A 22545-nucleotide genomic window follows, 5' to 3' on the forward strand; every position below is an offset into this window, starting at 1 on the left:
GCAACTATCTTTTCCCATTCTGTCAGTTGCCTATTAGTTTTCTTTATTGTTTCCTTTGCAGTGCAGAAGATTTTGATCTTGATGAAGTCCCAAGAGTTCAGTTTTGCTTTCATTTCCCTTGCCTTTGGGGATATGTCAAGTAGGAAATTGCTGCAGTTGAGGTCAAGGAGTTTGTTTCCTACTTTCTCCTCGAGGGTTTTGATGGTTTCCTATGGGAAGCTGCAAAGATTCAGCTGCTAGGCAGTTTACTGGCAGGAAATGTTACTCCCTGAGGGGAGCTACCTGAATTACAAAAATAGGCAGGGAAGTGCCACTCCCTGACAGGAGAACAAAGATCAACCGCCTACAGGCAGGGTGGTGTGGGCCATCAGGTGCAGTGCTAAAACCTTTAGTTTGGTTCCTCCTTTACCTAGCCTTAACCAATTGACTCTGTATCCTAGCACCAACCTAGGTCAGCTGCTTCACTTCCGGCCCTGTACCTTATTTAAAGTGTGGATTTTTTCTTAATAAAGGGGGCTTCATCAGAAACCTTGTCTTGCCTCCACTCTCTGTGCTCCCTGCCCCCCAATTCTCTCTCCCTCCCTCAGGAACCTGCGACCATCAACTGCCCCACTGGTCGGGGTGGAGCAGACAGTTTCCTGTCTCACATTCAGGTCCTTCAGCCATTTTGAGTGATTTTTGTGTATGGTGTAAGAAAGTGGTCTAGTTTCATTCTTTTGCATGTTGTTGTCGTCCAGTTCTCCCAGCACCACCTTGCCGTGTCCAGCCCCGGCCAGCAGGGTGGAAAATTCTTGCGGGTTCTTGATCCTGAGGGAGGAAGAGAAAGGGCAGGAGGGAGACACAGAGAGTGGAGACTGCACACGGTATCTGATCAAGCCTCTTCTTCTTTATTCAGAAAATAATACTCTTATATAGGGCTTGGGGCAGGGAACTGACCCAGATTGGTTGCCAGGTAACAGAGTCAAATGAATATTAGAGAAAGGGGAAAACCGAAACTGAAAACTCCGGACACAGCATCAAAGAAGGGCCCAGATTAGTGCTGCATAAACCAAAATGCGGTTTTGATCTTTTGTTCACCTTGGCTTTTTTCGTCTGGCTCCGTAGGACAGTCTCCGAAATCCTGGAACAGGAAATGCACACTCCTAGCCTCCAGATGTAAATCTTGTTTTTTGGTTGCTCCCTGGAGAGCGATATATCCTTGCCTGAGGCAGCCAAAACTCGGCAGCTCCCAACACCACCTGCTAAAGAGGCAGTCTTCTTTCCATCAGATACTCTTTCCTGCTTTGTCATAAATTAATTGGCCATACATTTGTGGGCCCAGTTCTGGATTCTCTATTCTATTCCATTGGTCTATGTGTCTGTTTTTGTGCCAATACCATACTGTCTTGATGATGACAGCTTTGTAGTAGAGGCTAAAGTCTAGGATTATGATGCCTCCCGGTATGGTTTTCTTCTTCAATATTTGGCTATTCAGGGACTTTTGTGGTTCCATACGAATTTGAGGATAGTTTGTTCTAGCTTTGTGAAGAATGTTGATGCAATTTTGATGGGGATTGCATTGAATGTGTAGATTGCTTTGGATAGTAATGACATTTTCACAATGTTTATTTTTCTGAACCATGAACAGGGAATGTTTTTCCATTTCTTGGTGTCCTCTTCAATCTCTTTCATAAGTTTTCTATAGTTTTCATCATATAAGTCTTTTACATCCTTGGTTAGGTTTGCTCCTAAGTATTTTATGGTTTTTTGTGCAATTATGAATGGGATCCGTTTCTTGATTTCTCTTTCTGCTACGTCATTATTGGTGTATAGGAATGCAGCTGATTTCTGTACATTGATTTTGTACCCTGCAACTTTACTGAATTCATGGATCAGTTCTAGAAGGCTTCTGGTGGAGTCTGCCGGGTTTTCCATGTAGAGTATCATGTCATCTGGGAAAAGGGAAAGTTTGACTTCTTCTTTGCCGATTCTGATGCCTTTTATTTCCTTTTGTTGTCTGATTGCTGATGCTAGGACTTCCAGCACTATGTTGAACAACAGTGGTGAAAGTGGACACTCCTCTTGTGTTCCTGATCTCAGGGGGAAAGCTCTCAGTTTTTCCTCATTGAGGATGATATTAGCTGTGGGCTTTTCATAAACTGCATTTATAATGTTTAATTAGGTTCCTTCTATTCTGACTTTCTCAAGGGTTTTTATTAAGAAAGGGTGCTGTATTTTGTCAAATGGTTTTTCTGCATCTATCGACAGTATCAATGGACTTTATCCTTTCTTTTGTAATGTGATGTATCACACTGATGGATTTGCGAATATTGAACCAGCCCTATAACCCAGGAATGAATCCCACTTGATCATGATGGATAATTCTTTTTATATACTGTTAAATTCGATTTGCTAGTATTTTGTTGAGTATTTCTGTATCTGTATTCATTTAGGATTTTGGTCTGTAGTTCTCTTTTTTAGCTGGGTCTCTGTCTGGTTTTGGTATCAAGGTGATGCTGGCTTTCTTGAATGAGTTTGGAAGTTTTCCTTTTATGTCTATTTTTTGGAATAGTTTGAGAAGAATGGGTATGAGCTCTGCTTTAAATGTCTGATAGATTCCCCTGGGAAGCCATCTGGCCCTGGGCTCTTATTCGTTGGGAGATTTTTGATAACAGATTTGATTTCTTCACTGGTCATCGGTCTATTTGTGCTTTCTATCTCTTCCTGTTTGAATTTTGGCAGTGCATGTGCCTTTAGGAATTTGTCCATTTCTTCTGTGTTGTCCAGTTTTTTGGCATATAATTTTTTATAGTAATCTCTGATGATTGTTTATATTTATAAGGGATTGGTTTTAATAGATCCTTTTTCATTCATGATTTTGTCTATCTGGGTGCTCTCTCTTTTCTTTCTGAGGAGCCTGGCTAGAGGTCTTTCAATTTTGTTTATTTTTTCAAAGAACCAACTCTTGGTTTCATTAATCTGCTCCACTGTGTTTTTGGATTCTATATTGTTTATTTCTGCCCTGATCTTTATTATTTCTTTACTTCTGCTGGGTTTGGGTGCTCTTGTTACTCCCCTTCTTATTCCAGTAGGTGAAATGTTAGATTTTGAATTTTCGCTTTTTCTGGTTTGTTGAAATTAGTTTGGATTGCAATATCCTTTCCTCTTAGGACTGCCTTTGCTGCATCCCAGAGATTTTGGATTGTTGTATTTTCCTTTTCATTTGTTTCCATATATTTTTTAAATTTCCTCTCTAATTGCCTGATTAACCCAATCATTCTTTAGTAGGGTGGTTTTTAACCTCCACATTTTTGGAGGTTTTCCAGACTTTTTCCTGTGGTTAATTTCAAGTTTCATAGCATTGTGATCTGAAAGTGTGCATGGTATGATCTCTATTTGCTTATACTTATGGGGGGCTGCTTTATGCCCCAGTATGTGGTCTATCTTGGAGAATGTGCCATGTGCACTCAAAAAGAAGGTGAATTTCCTAACTTCAGGATGCAGAGTTCTAAATATATCTATCAATTCCATCTGTTCCAACGTGTTGTTCAGGTCCATTGATTCTTTAGTGATTTTCTGTCTGGTTGATCTATCCATTGCTGTCAGTGGAGAATTAAAGTCGCCTGCAATTAGTATATTCTTATCAATAAGATTGTTTCTATCTGTGATTAATTGTTTTATGTATTTGGGCACTCCCGAACTTGGTGCATAGATATTTATAATTGTTAGTTCTTCCTGATGGAGAGACCCTGTAATCATTATATAATGCCTTTCTTCATCTTTGTTACTTTAAAGTCCAGTTTGTCTGATATAAGTATGGTTACTCTGGCTTTCCTTTGGCTTCTTGTCGCATGATAGGTATTTTTCCATCCCTTTATTTTCAACCTGAAGGTATCTTCGGGTCAACAATGAGTCTCTTGTAGACAGTAAAGAGATGTATTTTGGTTTTTCTTAATCCATTCTGCTACCCTGTGTCGTTTGACTGGAGCATTCAGTCCATTTACATTCAGTGTTATTATTTAAAAATGTGGGTTTAGAGTCATTGTGTTTTCCCTAGAATTCATGTTTATAGTGGTGTCTCTGGCACCTTGTATTCTTTGCAACATTTCCCTCATAAATTCCCTCTTAGGATTTCTTGTAGGGCTCGTTTGGTGGTCATGAATTCTCTCCGTTTTTGTTTATTTGGGAACACTTTTATCTTTCCTATTTTGAATGACAGGCTTGCTGGATAAAGGATTCTTGGCTGCATGTTTTTTTTTCTTTCATCACATTGAAGATTTCCTGCCATTCCTTCCTGTCCTGCCAAGTTTCATTAGATAGGTCTGTAACCACTGTGATAGGTTTCCCTTTGTATGTGAGGGCCTTTTGATTGCTAGCGGCTTTCAGAATTCTTTATCTTTATATTTTGCCAGTTTCACTATGATATGTCGTGCTGAAGGACGATTCATAGTCGTATTAAGTGGGTTCTTTGTGCCTCTTGAATTTGAAGGTCTATTTCTTTACACAGATTGGGAAATTCTCGGTTACAATTTGGTCTAGTATCCCTTCAGGACCTTTCTCTCTGTCTTCCTCTTCAGGAAATCCTTGATACAGACGTTGTTCCGTTTGATTGTATCACTCAGGTCTCGAATTCTTTCCTGCTCCTGGATCAATTTCTCTCTCTTTTTTTCAGCTTCCTCTTTTGCTGTATCTTCTAATTCACCTATTCTTCTCTCTGCCTTGTCAATCCTTGCGGTGGCTGCCTTCATTTTGTTATTCACCTCATTTATAGCCTTTTTTTTTTTAACTCATCACACCTATTTTCAAAGTTCCTGGTGATTGTCTCAGTTGCTTCTTCGATGTTTTTTTTTCAACCCCAGCGATTAATTTTATGACAAGTTTTTAAAATTCTTGATCCGGTGTGTTGTCTAAATCTGCCTTAAGCAGTTCTGTGGGTGTGACTTCTTCCTGGAGGTTCTTCAGGGGGAGAGTTCCTTCGTTTTGTCATTTTTGCTAGTTTTCTGTTACTTGTCAGCTTTTAATAGCTCATTGTGCACTGTGAACCTGTTAATATTGCTCTGTTAAATGAGGCTTATTGAGTGTACAGGGCCTGTCATTTCAGGAATAATTCTTTTAATTGTGTCACTCAGTTTCTCTTGTTGGCCTTTGAATATTTTATTTCCCTACTCAGTGATATTTGGTACTCACCGTCATGCACCCTTTGGCTTGTTTCTTGGAGTAGCCCTAATAAGGAAAAGAGACCGCCAACCACATAGGGAACAGAAGCACACAAACGCACAGACAAATCAAACAAACAAAGAAATTAAAAGGGGGAAAGGAAAGAAAGAAAATGGAGAGGAAAGTGACGAAAAGAAGAGAAGAAAAAAATAAAGGGGGTCAGAGACAACAAAGGGCAATGGACAATCAAAAGTGTATGACCAGTTTAGGGGAATGATAAGGATGAGATATGGGTGAATATATCTGGATTGCAAGAAAGAAAAAAAAAAGAGGGATAAAGGAGAAAGGAAAATAAGAAGTAAAATTTTAAGTAAAAAAGTAATAATAATTAAAAAATATATATACATATAAAGAAGAAGAAGGAGAAAGAAGTAGCTCCCCCTTGTGGATAGGTGTGGTTTGGTGTAGTAGGTCTTCGAGGCTGCTCAGAGGCTCTGCCTTGGTGGCTGTAGAGAGTAGAATGGAGGCACCCCAAGCTCCGTTGGAACTAAGTACTGCAGGCCACTCTAATGATCCGATCTTGTGCCACAGCTGAGTCAAGTTGTATTTTCCAGGCCCGCCTTGGTTCAAAGTCCTAGTCCATGCACTTTTATGCTACCACAGATGAGATTTATTTGCTTTGGTGGCTGGCTTCTTTGGGGGCAGGGAGCAGTTTCTCTAGGCACTGGCAGGGATTTATGCTGCTGCTGCTGGAGGCGAGGTGCATGCCCTCAGAGACCACAGCCAACTCCCAGCCCCCAGCTAGGATAGCAATTGCCTAGGGGGAGGAATCAGTTTCTCTTGGCTCAGGCCGGGATTGCGCTGTTGCTGCCTGGGGCAAGGTGTGCTTCCTGAGCCGAGGTGCACAGCAGGAGGTGAAGTGCACGCCCTCACAGACACCACTGCAGACTCCCAGCCCCCAGCTGGGATAGGGATCGCATAGGGTGAGGGAACAGTTTCTCCTGGTGCTGGTTGGGATTTGCGCTGCTGCTGCCCAAGGCGCTGGCACTGTTGAAAATGAGGTGCGCTCCTGCAGCCTTAGGGCGTGCCCCAGCCTCCACCGCCACGAACTCCCTGCTGGGATCAGGTAGGGGTAGGGTCTATATTTTCCCTGTTGGCACTTGGGATGCGGATTTGCGTGGTCAATGCTGGAGGTGAGATGTGCCATGGAAATGAGGTGTGTGCTCCCACTCCCACAGCTGAGGCTGAAGTGAGCGCCCCTGGCACTGCTGTTACGGTCACTGACTCCTTCCTGGGGTGGCTCAGGGGTGGAAGCTGTTTTTTCCCCTGTGCCACTCGGGTTCGGTTTTGGGCTACCCAGCAATTATATATGGAGTGAGAGTTTTTCTTTCTGAGCGGGGTTAAATGTTCTTAATCTCTTCTCTAGAGACAGTACTATGAGCGTGTTCAGTTTCTCTTACTCTTTCTTTTGTCTCTCAGGGGCTCCACCTGCTTTCCCATGTTGGGCTGAGGCTCCCACCACCCCTGCCCTTCTCAGGCTGGCCTGATTTCCACTCTCCCCAGTTCACACTCACTCACTCAGGCATCTTTGAGGTTGTCTTCTTTCTGTAGTCTGTATTTTCTCCTTCCGCTCTTGCAGTGAGAGTAATGTCCTTCTCAGTTCGATAGATGGGGCAGACAAAGTTATATACTAGCTTTTGTAAGAATTACTAAGACTTCAGGTAAAAAGATGTCCTCCTCCAGTTTGATATACATTCATAGGAGGGGATATTATTAAAAAATTAATAGAAGTAGCCTATCAAGTCCAAAAATTCATATGAATTTTAAATTCTTACTTCTCAGGAAAGAAGAACATATATGAAAGGCCACATTCCATATAATTGTAATTGTTTTATATTTTAGAAGAGGCAGGTGATGAAAAAGTCAGTAAGTGACAAGAGGTGGAAATATAAGAGGAGGGTGAAGGTGTGAATAACAACGATTGTGTTTGTGACAGTGCCATATTTGTACATGACACTGTGATGATGGCCACCCCACAGTATGCTGTAGTCACAGCCCATTAAACTCTACGTCACAGAGACAGCACCTTACTGCATGCCTGTGAAGTCACCTGGGGTCTGGGGTCCTAGATGGACTTCACCATATGACATGATCCCATCTGCTGCTACAAATCTTTGAATCCTCCTCAGCACTGGGGTTTGGGGCTGAAAGGTGCTGACCTGAGGGGTTTTGAAAATGAGAGAAGACTGTATGTCCAGACATAAAAGAAACTGTTTACACGTGCCCTTAGCTCTAGTTGACAGAGTTGTGTCCCACTGAATGAATGGTCAATAATTGTGATGTTCCTGGGTCGTGCACTGGAATTAAACAATGAAATCAACGGTCACAGATGGTGGGAACGATTGTTCTCCATTCAGAACTGGAAGTTTTTGTTTTTGGGGAGTCTCAGCTTCTCTCTCACTAACATTGTGGTCAGATCTGCCCTTGTGGTTCTTATTATACTACAGGACGACCTTCTGCAACAACACAGGAAACTGAAAAATAAAGGGTTATATTTAAAAGACCTGGAAATTACAGAGCACACCTGGGGCCACAGAGAAGTCATGGGTAGAGGAAGAGCAAGCCTATGACCTCTGATCATACTACAAAACACAACTTGAATTTCTCAGCCCACCTGGTACATTTACAGGGGAAAGACTGAGAGGTGAATGTCTCACCTACATGACAGCCTGCTCACTACATGGGACCTCAACCAGAAGGTAGCATGTCACTAACACACATGCCACAGGAATGATGAAGGGACTGGGCACCAAAGCCAGCCTGGATTGGTGGATTCTGCCTCCAGGACTCCTCTCACCCATTCTGTACATGGATGGGGATGGTGTTCAGGGTTCTGTCCCAGGCTCCTGTTCCCCTACATCTCCACACCCACACTGTTCTCCATGCCTGGACACCAGCTTCAGCTACGGTCACTCTTTGCTGCCACACATGGTCAGTGTGGAACATTTTTGCACTTGGAATTCAGTATTTCTATTGTTTCCCAGATCTTCAAGTATTTTATTAACAGAAAACAATCTCCTTATCTAATACTCAACTGCAGTAAACAGGAGCACCTTCTGTCGGGTTATCCAGAGCAGGAACCCCCAGTTCATACTATACTGTTCTTCCTTCTCAACCTGACTTCCTTTTGCTCCACAGTCCTGAGCATCTCCTGTAAGCACAGCCCCCTGGGTCTCCAATCCTGCTTTCCTGTCTGTTTCTCTTTCTCAACCACATAGTTTACTATGTCCAGCTCTGCTGAGTCCACCCTTCCACTCTGTGTGCACAATGTCACCAGGTGGCTTGATACTCTGCAAAATCATATCTCACCATGGTTAGAGCTTCTTCAAACCCTGTTTTGATTTTCTCCTCTGTGAATCCATTAAGAGAACATAGTCCTCTCGTGAGATTTACTTGAAAGGCCTTCCTCTAAGGAGCTTACAAAATATCCCAAAGAGTAAGATAATCTCACTCTTTTATATGATTTCTATTTTGGAGGGACTCTTCTACTCACAGGAGAGTTTATTTCCTGACCATGTTCTCCACTATGTTGTCAGCCTGTCACATTACAGAGAGCATATCCATATTATTTCCATCAGATCCAACAGGGTGCTTCCCAGTTATTAGGGCATGGTTGAACACTGCTGACATAGGTGTAGAAATTAACCTTAAGACACTGAGGAACCCCCAGGTGGACATGGTACCAGCATGGGCCACGGGGCATCTCCCAGAGCCTTGCGGGTGGGACCCTCACATTTTGGGGTTCCATGTGGACTCATGGTTCGGCAGAGGCTGACCTTCTCCTGTGCTCCGTGATGAGACCCAGCTGCCTGTGAGAATTTCATGGTCAGTGTCCTGTGGTTGTTCCCATGGCTGCTCCATCCACTCTCATCAGTTGTGTCCAGTATCTGTCCTGGTAACAACAGTTGCCAAAGATTTCCCTTAAATCCTCATCTATATGATGGTCACATCCTTTGGGGACCCTGATTCATTCTTTGGCTCCATGTCTGGTTACTCTCACTCCAGATCATGACTGGGTTCAGGATTGAAGAGGAGGCTTCTGGTCCTTGCTCTTCCTAAGACAGCATCTCCAGGCTCACAAAGTCCCAGGCCCATGAGAACTGAAAGGAACCCCTTTCTCATCTGCTGGGAGAACAAGGCCCCTGAAGCTGCTCAGGCTCAGCCTGTGACATCTGCTTTTGATGTTCCTGCTGCTGCCACCATGGGCCCAGTGCACACAGCAGTGCCACCTGGGAGCGAAGGCTCCTACTTCCCTTCTGTCCCCAGTGTTTCTCACAGTAGCCCCTTCCTAGACAAAGTGTCTCAAAGGGCGTAATAAAGCTTATCTTGCCCATTAGGTTGACACACAAGGTTGCTTTGACCTGAAGTTCATGGACTGGGGGTGGAGGTCCAGTGTGCTCATCTCCCACTTGACTTCTGATGAATCCAGGCTTCCATCCTTTGCAATTTATCTATTTCAACAAATTTCCAGATCTATGTAATCTTCTCATTAATTTTTAATAGGAATTCTTGTTCTTTTTGCTCTTTGGTATGATTTCTTCTCACTGCAGCACCAGCCATGGAGTGTCTACTGCTGAATGGTATATTTAGGTCTTCTGAAATAAGTTTCTGTATGTTCCCATCAATTCAGATATTCAACCAGTGATTTTTCTTGTTCACTTGCATTGTCTAGTACTTGTAGAGAGAGGTTGAATAATAATGCTGTTTAGGTCATGTTCGCCTGTTCATCTTGTAGAAGTTTCCTCTCCACCCTCCACCCTATTATTTAGTAACCTGGTTGTGGGACTGAGTTCTTCCTGTGTTATCACATTATAAATGACTGTTTCAATTTTATGTAGTTTTTATTAGGACTTTGCTTTCAATTATGCAAAGGATGCCTCAAGGTCTAGTGAAGGCAAGTGATTTTCATCCGTTGATGTACTAATATGATGTCTTATCTTAGAGAACTTATCAATATGTAATCCCACTCTATATTTGCAATAAATAAAATTGTTCACATTATATCATTGTTTTGGCCTGATAATAGAATCCTACTTTGATATTTGATTTAGAACATTTGCATTAGGTTTTCATAAATTCTACAGTTTTCCTTTTTCTGTATTTAATATATCAAGTATATATATGACTTTTATATTTGCTCCTATAAGAATTTAAATTTCCCTTATTTTTCCATGACTTGAACATATATGTGTATTAAGCAAACAAAATTACAATCTCTGAAAGTTGTTAGTATATATTTTTGAAGTTAATTTCTTCTTATACCTTATTGTGGAATACTTCCTAATAAATAGTGTTTATTTGTCTAAATAAATTGGTCTGTTTTTTCATTGTTTTAATGAAACCATCTTTATTTCCTTGTGAATTATGGTTTTTTTTGTATTAAAAGAGGTTAACAATATGTTTTTTGACTTTTGATTCTTGTGCACATGCTATTCCTGATTTTCATATTTGTGTCTTATTCACTTTCATGCAAAAGGTAGTAAGTGGGTTGTTCTGTCATTGCTGATTTTGAAGTACTAATTAGACTTAAACACAGCTTATGAGTTGTGTACACCAGGGGGTGCTGTGGGCTGAAAAGAGAGCAGAGACTGATATCCTCTCACATATGGGAAGAGTCTGAGCCTACTCCAGTGGTATTGAGAGCAGGAACCCCCACCCATGTGTGATTCTCCTGCACTAGGACCCCTCGAACCCCAACTGGCCGCTAGTCTTATCTCAGTCCATCGGAAACCAGGTCATCTCTTCTTTCTCCTTGTGGCTAGAATCATCATCATCCCAGAGTGATGCAGGGACCAGCATGAGGAATGACAGCTCCATATTAGCATGCATGACTCCATTCCCATGAACGAAGGGAAGGAAGGAATGAGGTCATGTCCCCAATCCCCATGGTGGCCCTCAGGAGGCTGTACTCTCATATTTCCTATATGGCTTCATGTTAATTTGCAAAACACGATGACCATGAGAATTCCACCAGCCATCCAAATGCAGCTCAGAGAGGAGTTCCTACCCTCACCGGAGGTGGCGTCCCTGCCCAGCCCAAGCCCATGCAGGATTCCAGAACTACCATCTGCTCCTACTCTGGAATCCAGAACAGCAGGAGCTGCAATGTCAGCACAGTTAAGGTCCCTGTCCATGAGGCCAAATGTCATGGAAGGCAGACAGAACTCTTCTGATGGGAAGAGAGGCTATGGGGTGTCCTGAGAGGAGGGAGGAGGTGGAACTCCCCCAAAATGGGAGACACAAGGCCAGTCACATGTGACAGCTTGTTCAGCTCACAGGGGAGTCTCTGACTTGAGAGCGGACTGAGCTGTGACTGGATCAATCTATCTGTAGATTCTCTGTTCCCATCCAACTTCTTCATGTCCTTAGCCATTCATTCCATCACATTCTGCAGGTCCTTAAACAACTTCTCAGTGGAGGGGCAGGGCTCTGTGTGGGGAATTGATAATGAGCCAGGCAGAGGGGATCCTTTCTCTCTGACTTGGATGCTCTCCCCTCCCTGTGCTCCTCCTTATTTAACCTTCTTTCCCCTCCAGGGCATCCCCAGATATTTGAGCTACTGCTCATCAGGGTAATTAATCTATTTTTCCACACACTATTGTATGTGTCATTCCCAGAGGACAGGACAGAAATCCCACCCTCACTTGGGATTCTGTCAGGGAAACCTTCCCCTTTTATTCACCTGCCACAGTTAGACCCATTCCCTGGACCACATTTCTCCATGCCCTTCTAGACAATCTGTTCCTTATTTCTGTCCTCACCTTCTCTTTCTCCTAACTGTCTTTGTCCAAGACCAGAAATAGAGAAGGGACACGTATGTGGAGTACACGTATGGAAATAAACAACTACTCGCAGAGAGAAGATGCATCATCCCACGGGGACCAGTGTTCTGTTGAAGGTCCATGTATCTTCCCAAGCTTCCTCATTCAGTTTGTTCCTCTCATGAAGAACTCAAAGGTGGACCAGATACATCTGGGGAAAACTGAAGGTCCTTGGCAACCATCTCCCCTAAGGTTTCACTTAGGTGTTTCCCATCCCCCTCAATATGAATTAACGTCTTGTCAACATCCCTAAACTTTGGTCTGTGCACATGTCACGTCTATTGATGCTTTCATCGTTGTGTATTTTAGATGGTAATAATTATTTAAAGCACCATCCTGCATTTGAAACTTATACATTATGTTCATGTCTGGCTCTTACTAGAGAGGATGAATATCCAACATTTTTTACAAATTGTAAAAATGCCATTGAAAATTTCAGTAATGGAGAAATGATTAAACACAATAAAATATAAAATCGAAGAATAATTTATATTCAGAAACTTACAGGTTAACATCTGCACAATTGAGGTGTAAATATAAAAGATGGCATGAATAACTGAAGTGGAGTATATTGCTTTGTGTCTGACCAACAAACCTAGGTGGGTGTCAAAGCTTGATGAATTCTCTTTTGACATCATTGGCCTCCTGTAAGAAGGAGGAATTGTGGGGGACGACTGGGTGGTTCAGTGGGTTATGCTTCCGGCTTTAGCTTAGGTCATGATCTCAGGATTCCTGTGTTCAGGCCCCATGTCTGACTCTGTGCTGACAGCTAGCTCATAGCCTGGAGCCTGTTTCAGATTCTTTGTCACCCTCTTTCTCTGACCTTCCCCTGCTCGCACTGTCTCTCCCTGTCTCTCAAAAATAAATAAAAGCATTTAAAAAAAAAGAAAAAGGAATCGGGTCCATGAAGAGATCAGGGAGATGGTGAAGGCTGGAGGCAGGAGTAAGAACTGGTTAACCAGCAGAGAGGGGCTGTGTGAGGGGAGGCCTGGTGCCCTCTCGCAGAGGCCAAACTCTGTGTTTGATGGATATGTCAGCTCTCGCATTTTATGTCATTATCTGCTCCACTTTAACCAGAGGATCCATTTTATATATTTTCTTATGTTCGAAGGGGATACATAACAAGATCCCAAAGTACAAATAATAGAAACTAGGTCAAACATTTCTCGACTGAGAAAGTCCTTCGTGTGAGTACTGGTAGGAACTTTATTTTGAATCATTAATCCTGAATTGACAGCAATGAAAACTGATCAGCATATTTCTTTAAAAAAAAAAACTATGTTGAGAGAGAGAGAGGGAGAGAGAGAGGGAATGCATGATGAAGGGAGGAGCAGAGGGAGAGTGAGAGAGAGAATCCCAAGTAGGCTTCATGCTCAGCATGCAGATACCAACATGGGGCTTGGTCTCACTACTGGGAGATCATTGTCTAAGGCAAAATCAAGAGCCAGACACTTAACTGACTGAGTCACTCAGGTGCCCTTATACTTGGATGTTTATACCAGCTCTTTACATAATCCCCAAGACTCTATGTGACATAGATGTCTTCCAATAGGGTTTACATCTATACATTTGGATATTAGCCAGAATTTAATAGTGATGACCTCTGAACTCACAGTAATACACATGAATCTTTAATGCATATTACCTAGGAAAGAACATCTAAATGGCTGCCTTCTATCTACTTGTAATTGTATTCCACTTTGGAAGAAGTAGAAATCTAGAGGTGGTAAAAAGATCAGTGAATGACATGGATGGTGCCCTTCTGATGGCCCATACCTTATTAGAACTTCTGTGAGGTCAGGTTGAAGGACATCCAGAGGAAGAACACCGCATATATGCAGCTGTCACTACCTCTAGGAAGCTCTTGATGAGTCCAGAGTTGAGGCCCCAGTCTCCTGCACAAGAGAGAAGAAACACTGGTGGTTCATGTGGCAGGGGTCCCAAGGCTCAGCTAGAGCCCCTCTACTTGTGCCTAGGGCAGCATGAGGGTCTGTCCTTAGGTCCAGCATCACTCACCTTATCCAGGTGTGTTGCCAGGACCTCTTTTACTACCTCTTGGCTTCACCTGGAAGGATGGCTGATTATCATTGTTTAGGGCTGAGTGCAACCAAATGTCACACAGAGCTCCTGGGCACATGTGGAAACATGTAATCTTCAGCCCTGCTCCCATCTTATTCATTACTCCCATGTTCCTGTCCGTGACCAAACACAGCTCATGTTGTGGTTTCTACTGTTATGTGTCTCACTGCAACCAGAAGACTGCATGCTCTAGGCATTGTGATGTTTATGAGATACACACACACACACACACACACACACACACACACACACACACTTTGTAGTTACATATTTCCCAATGCAATAGAATTACTTAGTTTTCAGAAGCAAAATGACCCTCACAGTGGCTGGGTGGCAAAGGTCAGAAGGGGAGTGATGCAGGATGAGTGATGTGGAAAAACTAGGTGGCTCTCTGCCCAGTCCCCTAAATGTCCCCGGCCACCATCCTGGGCTTTCCTGGGAATTTCATGAGATTTGGAATCTTAGACATACTCAGTTTCTCTCTTTCTCCTGAGATTTTGGACAAGATGATACAAATACGCGTCTGTGTGGGTTTTTGGTATCCATTGCTACAATGCACAAGGCTTTTGAAACACTGAACTCGTAGGTAACGTCCTAAAGCTCATGAAGTGTCTGGACAGTGAATACTGTACAGAGATAATGAAGTGTTTGGATTTGTTTTATGTTCTGGAAAGAAGTAGGATAAGGGACAAGGAGGAATAAAAAAGACAACATGATGGGTCTTATCAATGACGGCTAAGGTTGAATGATGGGTGCAGGCCGTTCATTGCATTAGTCTCTATAGTTTGTTTAAGCTGAAAATGGGCTACTCTATAGGTATAGTCTCTCTTGCCATCTGTGGTGATGCTTGTAAATCATGCTATGAAGAGTCACTCAGAGTTGCCAAAACACGTGTTTTCCCCGTGATGACAAGTTGAAGACCATCTCCTCAGAGACTGAGAAGGACATGGATTGGAGTCCAAGGAAGGGGCTGAAATGCAGGGTTTGGAAGTCACAGGAAAGGAAGGGAGCTGGAGGTCAGACCCCAAGGGGTATGGCTGTGTGGTGGGTGGGACCAGAGCCTGAGGGCCCCTTAGGGAAGGGAAAGTTTGGGGTTTTGTTCTGGAGCAGTGGGAGAGTCCTTGAAAGATTGATCTGCTCGTGCTGAGTGAGGAAGATCCCTCTGACTGCCTCTAGGACACCGTGTCCGAGTGAAGCAGGGGATCCTCCTCACAAGAACTTGATAAAGGCCCATTGAGTCAAGGTGTTTGAGGGCCCTTTGTGCAGTGAAAGCAGAAATGTATCCATGATGCAGTGAGGTGAAGGTTTCTGGAAGCAACTACTTAGATACTGAACACATCTGAAACACCCTGAAATCTCACATTTAACTTCTACTGAGCTAAGGCAACACATAAAAACATAGAGGGAGGACTTTTTTCAATATAAATAAATTTTATGACACCTCAGGTAAATTCCTGCAATGCAATATATGACACAAATAGGCAGAACCTTTAAACTTGGTAATATAAACTCAATCCTGATATTTAGAAAGTATATTACCATCTACGCTAGTACATGTGAAACCAACCAGAGTCAACATTATTATTATTATTACCATTATTATTATTTTTTTATTATTTACTGATCATTATATCAAATGTAGTCTCTCTCATCACATTCAATGCAGTTCCTGACTTTTGGAAGGCAGCTATGCTCACCACTAAACCACCAATGCCCGCTCAGTTCCTGACTTTTGAAATGTTTGCTGAAATGTCATCTTCGGAATGTCACTGAGTGAGGGTAAATGTACAAAATTCTCTGCCTATGCTTTTCCTAGAAACAGCCCCCACAATTTCTTCAAAGCAGCTCAAATGTCCCCACTGTGACACCTGACCTGATGTGCACCTGGATCATTCAGCTGTGTGTGGAATACACTCTAAGTTTACATGCACATATTTGCACGTCCCTTCTACCAGGGTTCCTTGTGGAGTGAGAAATGACAGTGACCTGACACAAGCATCCGAATTATAGTACAGATATCCCCACTTTGTGAGTTTTTTATAATTTATATTCCTAAATGCTTTCCTCTTCTGTCTTTCAGAGTGTTTTCTGCAGCTGAATTTTCTTACCACTGAAGCTCATGTCTTGTATTGTGATCATGGGAGCAAGGTTGCCATGATTCACCTTTAGCTTTGTGTTTGTTGTGTTATTTACTTTCACTTCCAGGTTGTGTGAAGATGGTACATAACGCATCTCATGTGGTAATAGGGTATGAGTCATGTGTAGTTTCCTTTGTCTTCTTAATTGTACAGTGATTTTTTAAAAAAGGTATAATGGGTATTTCAATTTTTCTTGGTGGATATCCTTCAGCTACCCAGAACTTTTTTTATGAAAACATATTTAACGTGAAAAAGGAGATCTTCTATGAAAATAGATACTTTTCATTTATTTATTTAGTTATCTTAACATTTATTCATTTTTGAGAGACAGAGATAGAACGTGAGTTGGAAAAGGACAGAGAGAAAGGGAGACAGGGAAGCCAAAGCAGGCTCCACGTTCTGAGCTGTCAGCACTGAGCTCCACCAGGGTTTGAACCCATTGGCTCTAGATTCATAAACTTAGTTGCAGTCATACACTTAACTTACTGAGTCACCCAGGCTCCTCAAAAAACCTATCCTTTAGTTAATTATTTTATTTTTTACTTGTATATAACATTGATATAAGGGGAAAGGGAGGAAATGATCAAAGATAATTGCTATGACCATTATTATTTCACATTTCTCTGCAATTTCTTATTAATACATTCAATAAAAGTGGCTAATCCCAGGGAAAAAGTAGGAAGAAAGAGCCAGCACTTCTAAATAGGGGATGAGGTATATGAAATAGAAGTGTCAGGAAACTACTGTGAGTTCACTCCTCAGAAAGCCACAAGGAGAGGCTCCACCAGATGTCACACAACATTGATCTGCAGCAAATACGATCAGGAGAGTAATTTCCAAAGCTGGGACTCCCAGAGAAGAGATGAGTGGGTTCCTTTTACTCAGAGTTAAGGTGGATACTCAGAAAAGGGTGTTTTTCTCATTTCATGTAAAGGTGGGCACAAGGCTGGGCAGGGATACTGAGAACACAAGCCCATGTTTGCACCCTGTGGTTTGTTCCTGAAGCTTGTACTCCTTCTAGGGCAGAGATTTAACATTGTAATGAGGCAGAGGTCCCTGGAGGACACTCTCTGGTCCATCTGTGCAGGTGGAGTTGTTGTGAGGATGAAACTGGTCTAGGCTGCCAGGCTCTTCCTGCTGTTTGCCTCTGAAATAAGGTTAAAGGTCCTGTGAAAAAGATGGAGTGCCAGTGGGGGTCCAGCTGGTGACAGTTTCAACCTCATTAACTTATGGGATAAGGTTTCAATTCTGCAAAAACAAATCAAGAATGTGCTTTAGGTCGATGTTTACTTTTGTCAAAGCACTGGGGCATTTACCACTGAGTCACTGTCTCTGAAGCACTCAGTCTATTTCCTGGCCTGATGGAAACTGTTAGGTTTTGCATCCCCTTTGGTCTCCTAAAACCTTGAACTCCCAAGGTTGTTGTATTTATTTTTTTCTTTTTCTCCTAGGAAATTGCTCACTCTGTGTGCTGGGCAAGTAGAACCTGCAGGGCACAGGGCACAGAGAATAGCTGGGGCCTCAGAGGACTGCTCCTGAGTCAAGAAAGCTGTCTCCTCTTTATGTATACAGACCTTCCACCCTGGGGACCCCTAATTTTCTGCTTTCAAATGGCTCAGGGTATTTGGTTTAAAAATACTGTGCTAACAAGGGCTGCCTGGGTGGCTCAGTCATTTAAATATCCGAGTTTAGCACAAGTCATGATCTTTTGGTTTGTGATCTCTATCCCATGTCGAACTGTCTGCTGTCAGCAAGGAACCTGCTTTGGATCCTTTCTCTCTTTCTCTCTGCCTCAACCTTGCCTTCACACAATCTGTCTCTCAAAAATAAATAAACAATAAGAAACATGGCACTAATAAGATAATGCAGTAAAGTCATGAGAAATATATAAAATAGTTTCTATTAATTATTTCAGTAGTAATTTAAATAATATTGATACCTTGTTATGCTAAAAATAACAAAAAGGATTGTTTTCATATTACCAACAATGTAAAAGTGCTAATATTCTCAAACGGAGATCCGATTCTGAACTCAGGCTCTGCTGTTTCCTGCTGGAACATCAATACTCGAGAGACAAGGGAAGGTGGGAAACATTCGGGTGCTCACTCAGGAAGCCAGCAACCTGGGAAGATGGTGGACAAGTGTCACAAAGACCATTTTCCCTGTGTCGGAGAAGCCCTAGGTTTAACAGGCGAAGGTGCTGGAAATAGTGGAATCTCCGTGTGAGGGAAGCAAGTGTCCATGTAGCTAGTTCTATGAATACATGATCCTGGGCCTGCCAGATTTGTGGCTTCACTGGCAGCTGCTCCCAAGGTGATCAGGCCTTCTCTGCTGGGAAAGTTCAGTTCTTTACTCCTTCCTGAAGGACAGTGGCCTGCACATCTCAAAAAACAGATGAGTTCTGCTGTAGATCAAGGGTCTGAGGTCAATGCACAAGGAGCATCTATACTTGAAGCAAGTTCACCTGAGAGATCAGAGGGAGAGCTGTTCCACTGACATTGGTGAAATCTGTATATTAAGGAAATTGCAAAATTAACTGAAGAATGTGAAAGAATATTTGAAAAAATGGTGAACGCCTTCTTTTTGTCATCCACCAGAAAACAATACATAGGGATTGTTAGTAGTAGTGATGCCATGAAATTTATCTTCTAGCTTCTATTTTCCAGTGTGGAGTCTGGAAGGAAGATACTTTCTAACTTCAGGGAGATTGAGGAAAGTCTGACTATGCACTGCAGTGAGACAGACCTAACAATGGATTCCAGGGAGGAATGTGTGACATGAAGGATCACAGGGTGCCTGATCTAGGGATGCCCTAGAGAGAGTCTCATAGGTTCAGAGCAAGAGCGGTCATCGTGGCCATGTGACCTTCAGCCAGTCAGCTGGGAAGCTCAGCTGGAGAGGGAGAAACATATGGATTTGTTGGGGTGGCAGGTTAGTGAGGTGAGAGGGACTAAATGGTGAGGGGTATAAGGGATGGGATGTGATGATGATAATGATGACGCAGGACTTTAAGACAATGAGGAGGGACAGGGAGTATAAGAAAGTGAAGAACCCAGCAGGGTAAGGGAGAGAGAAATGTCATTTCTTCCATGTCCTAAGTATCCTCTCACCCACCCTCATATTGGACAGGAGGGGGTGGTATCTCTCTCACCAGACCTCCTGCCTTATCTCCTTGACACCAAAGTAGAAGTAGAAATAAATACGTTGTGCTTATTTTTGTGTATGGTGTAAGAAAGTGGTCTAGTTTCATTGTTCTGCATGTTGCTGTCCAGTTCTCCCAGCACCACCTGCTAAAGAGGCTGTTTTTTTCCATTGGGTAAACTGGTGCAGCCGCTCTGGAAAACAGTGTGGAGGTTCCTCAAAAAACTATCGATAGAACTCCCATATGACCCAGCAATAGCATTGTTGGGGATTTACCCAAGAGAGACAGAAATGCTGATGCATAGAAGCACATGTACCCCAATGTTCATGGCAGCAATGTCAACAATACCCAAAACATGGAAAGAGCCTAAATGTCCATCACCTGATGAACGGATCAAGAAGATGTGGTATATATACACAATGGAGTACTACATGGCAATGAGAAAGAATGACATATGGCCATTTGTAGCAAAGTGGATGGACCTTGAGGGTGTCATGCTGAGCGAAGTAAGCCAGGCAGAGAAGGACAGAAACCATATGTTTGCACTCATAGGTCTAACAGGAAAACAGGAGAGACCTAATGGAGAACCAGGGGGAACGGAGGAGGGAGAGTTGAGGAGAGAGGGATGCAAAAATTGAGAGTTTATTGAATGCTGAAAATGAACTGAGAGTTGAAGGGGAATTAGGAGGGGGGAAAAGAGGTGGTGGTGATGGTGGAGGGCACTTAGGGGGAAGAGCACTGGGTGTTGTATGGAAAACAATTTGACAATAAAATATTATGGGGAAAAAAAGAAATAAACACGTTGTGATAATAGCCAAACTATTAAATGGCAGATGAGGGGACCCTGGGTGGCTCAGTTGGTTAAACGTCCAACTTCTGCTCATGGTCACATGGCTACTGAGTTCGAGCTCCACACCAAGCTCTCTGCTGACAGCTCAGAACCATGCAGCCTGCTTCAGATTCTGCCTCCCACTCTCTCGCTGACCTTCCCCCACTTGAGCTCTCTCTCTCTCTAAATTATAAATAAGCATTAAAATACTAAAAAAGAAAGAAAAATTAAAGGGCCTCCCTCACTCTCTCAGGTAGGTTTCATTCTCTTTCACTTCCTGGACAGTCCAAAACCTGTTCATGATAATGGTCAAGAATGAATGAATATATGAATGAGCATGATAAAAGTTTTCATAGGACACACTATAGAGGATACATCTTCAGTTTGATAAAGAAAAGTATAAAACAGCTTCAGTTAACACACATGGAGGAGAGGCACTGAGAGCTTTCCTCCCAGGGCAGAGAGCAAGGCCATCATGGCCAATGTCAACTCTGCTGTTTGACAGAGGACTGCATGTGCTGGACAGAACCATTAGGTGGGACAAACACTGAGAGGCATACAGATGAAGAAGAACAAGAGACAGTTATCCCATTTCAGCTGAGACAGTGGCCTACTGGAAAAATACAAAGGAAGCCACAATTATGTATGCAAATATATTCAAAGAGTAATAAGTACTTTTGGAAATATTTTAGAATAAGGATTAACATAGAAAGATCATAGAGATGAGTGTATATTAGTAGTAAACAGGTGAAAATGATTAAAAAACCTACAAAACACTGAATGAAATATTTAGGTGCACATTTAACAAATCAAGTATAGGCCACAGACGTTGCAATCTGGACAATGCAGGTAAATGTAATCAAAGTGGATCTAAAACAATGGAAAGATATGTTCTGTTCATGGATGAGAAGACTCATGTAGTAAATATGTCAGTTCTTCCCAAATTGTATGAAAATGTAATTAGTCCCTGTCCTAGCAAGACACAGTGGTACGGATCGAGGGTAGACACATCGGCCAATGTAACAGAACATAAAACCTAGAAACAGACACACAGAGGTAAGGATAAACAGTTTTTTTGTTTTTTTTGTCTTTTTTACAAAGTTGAAGAAGACTTTCAGAGGAGAAAGAATGGACTTTTGTACAAATGGGCACAGAACAATTGTATATCCATAGAGAGAAATGAACCATACTTAAAATTCACTGTACATATATTAAAAGATTCACGGGGCGCCTGGGTGGCTCAGTCTCTTAAAAGATTCACTAACAGGACTATAGATATAACTGTGAAACATAAAATTATAAGTGTAAAAAATGAGAAAATTCAGAATCTAGCATTTCTATGAAAATACTTAGACAAGACAATGCCATGACAACCCATAAAAAAACAAAAAACAAAACCCACCAGTTAAATAGGACTTCATCAAATATGAATTCATCGTTTTTCCTTTTCTTTGTAAATTATAAGACAATGAAATTACCTAAAAATATAAAGACTAACATATTACTCACTTTAATGGACTGCAGCTGGTATCCATTGCTTTAATGCACAGGAATCTTGAAACAGTCAAAAGATAGACACATTCTCAATTGTATGCCACAGGGAGGACATGAGGTGTGTGCAGTATCTTCTGCCAGGAACTGATAGTTTGCCATTTAATTGAGGTAAATGCTACAAATCCTATAGACTAGGGCCTCTTTGGAGAGTGAAAAATTCTACATTCGTCATGGGCAGCAGTATAGGATCACATTATCCGTGATTCAACTCAGTGATGTGTGAGTGAATGAACAGAGGTGAGGAAACCAGTTGGGCTCCCAGGGCTGTTGGACACAGTGAGGTATGTGCCCATCAGCCAGGAGGGGGCGCTGTGAATCTGCCATGTGGTCTCTTCACAACTCTTCTGAGCCTGGGACTGGAGATTGGGCTCTGTGCTCCCTGAGAGAAACTCACCATCTGTGTCACTTCTGTTGTGACAAGTTCCCCTGAGCAAGGACCTATGTGCTGTGTCTGCAGGTGCTTCCTCCCAGCGGTCTCCTCAGTGGTGATGCCAACCTCCGTTGTCCCCAGGGTGTGTCCTTCAGCTGAGCTGAAGCATCAGGGCTTGGGAGGGGGGTCTGGGCTGTCACTAGAAGGACCTCATTTACATGGACACCTCCTCCTGTGGCAGAGGGTGGAAGAGAAAAGGAGGCCTGGGGCAGTGGAGCCCAGTGTGGGTACTAGGGTCTATGTCACAATGGCTTGGACTCCTCTCCTCCTCATGCTCCTGTCTCACTGCACAGGTAGGGACTGGCCTCAGGGACACAGGTGGCCTCAGAGGATTCTTCCCATGCTCAGAATTTTGG

The 22545-nt window shown here is 42.6% G+C and overlaps 1 long non-coding RNA gene, 1 pseudogene and 1 gene segment (V, D, J or C); 2 read left to right on the plus strand and 1 right to left on the minus strand.

The window, feature by feature from the left end:
• LOC115277666 overlaps positions 1-22545 on the plus strand; it is an 869742-nt gene that overhangs the window by 84528 nt on the left and 762669 nt on the right.
• LOC115277687 lies at positions 13670-22360 on the minus strand. The gene is made up of 3 exons (XR_003902478.1): positions 22154-22360; positions 21715-21759; positions 13670-13912 (listed from the first exon to the last, which is right to left on the minus strand). It is a non-coding gene; the product is annotated as an uncharacterized LOC115277687 (long non-coding RNA).
• LOC115278304 overlaps positions 22388-22545 on the plus strand; it is a 12300-nt pseudogene continuing 12142 nt past the window's right edge.

Source organism: Suricata suricatta, chromosome 14, assembly GCF_006229205.1.
Source record: "Suricata suricatta isolate VVHF042 chromosome 14, meerkat_22Aug2017_6uvM2_HiC, whole genome shotgun sequence".
In the NCBI taxonomy this organism is placed as follows: domain Eukaryota; kingdom Metazoa; phylum Chordata; class Mammalia; order Carnivora; family Herpestidae; genus Suricata; species Suricata suricatta.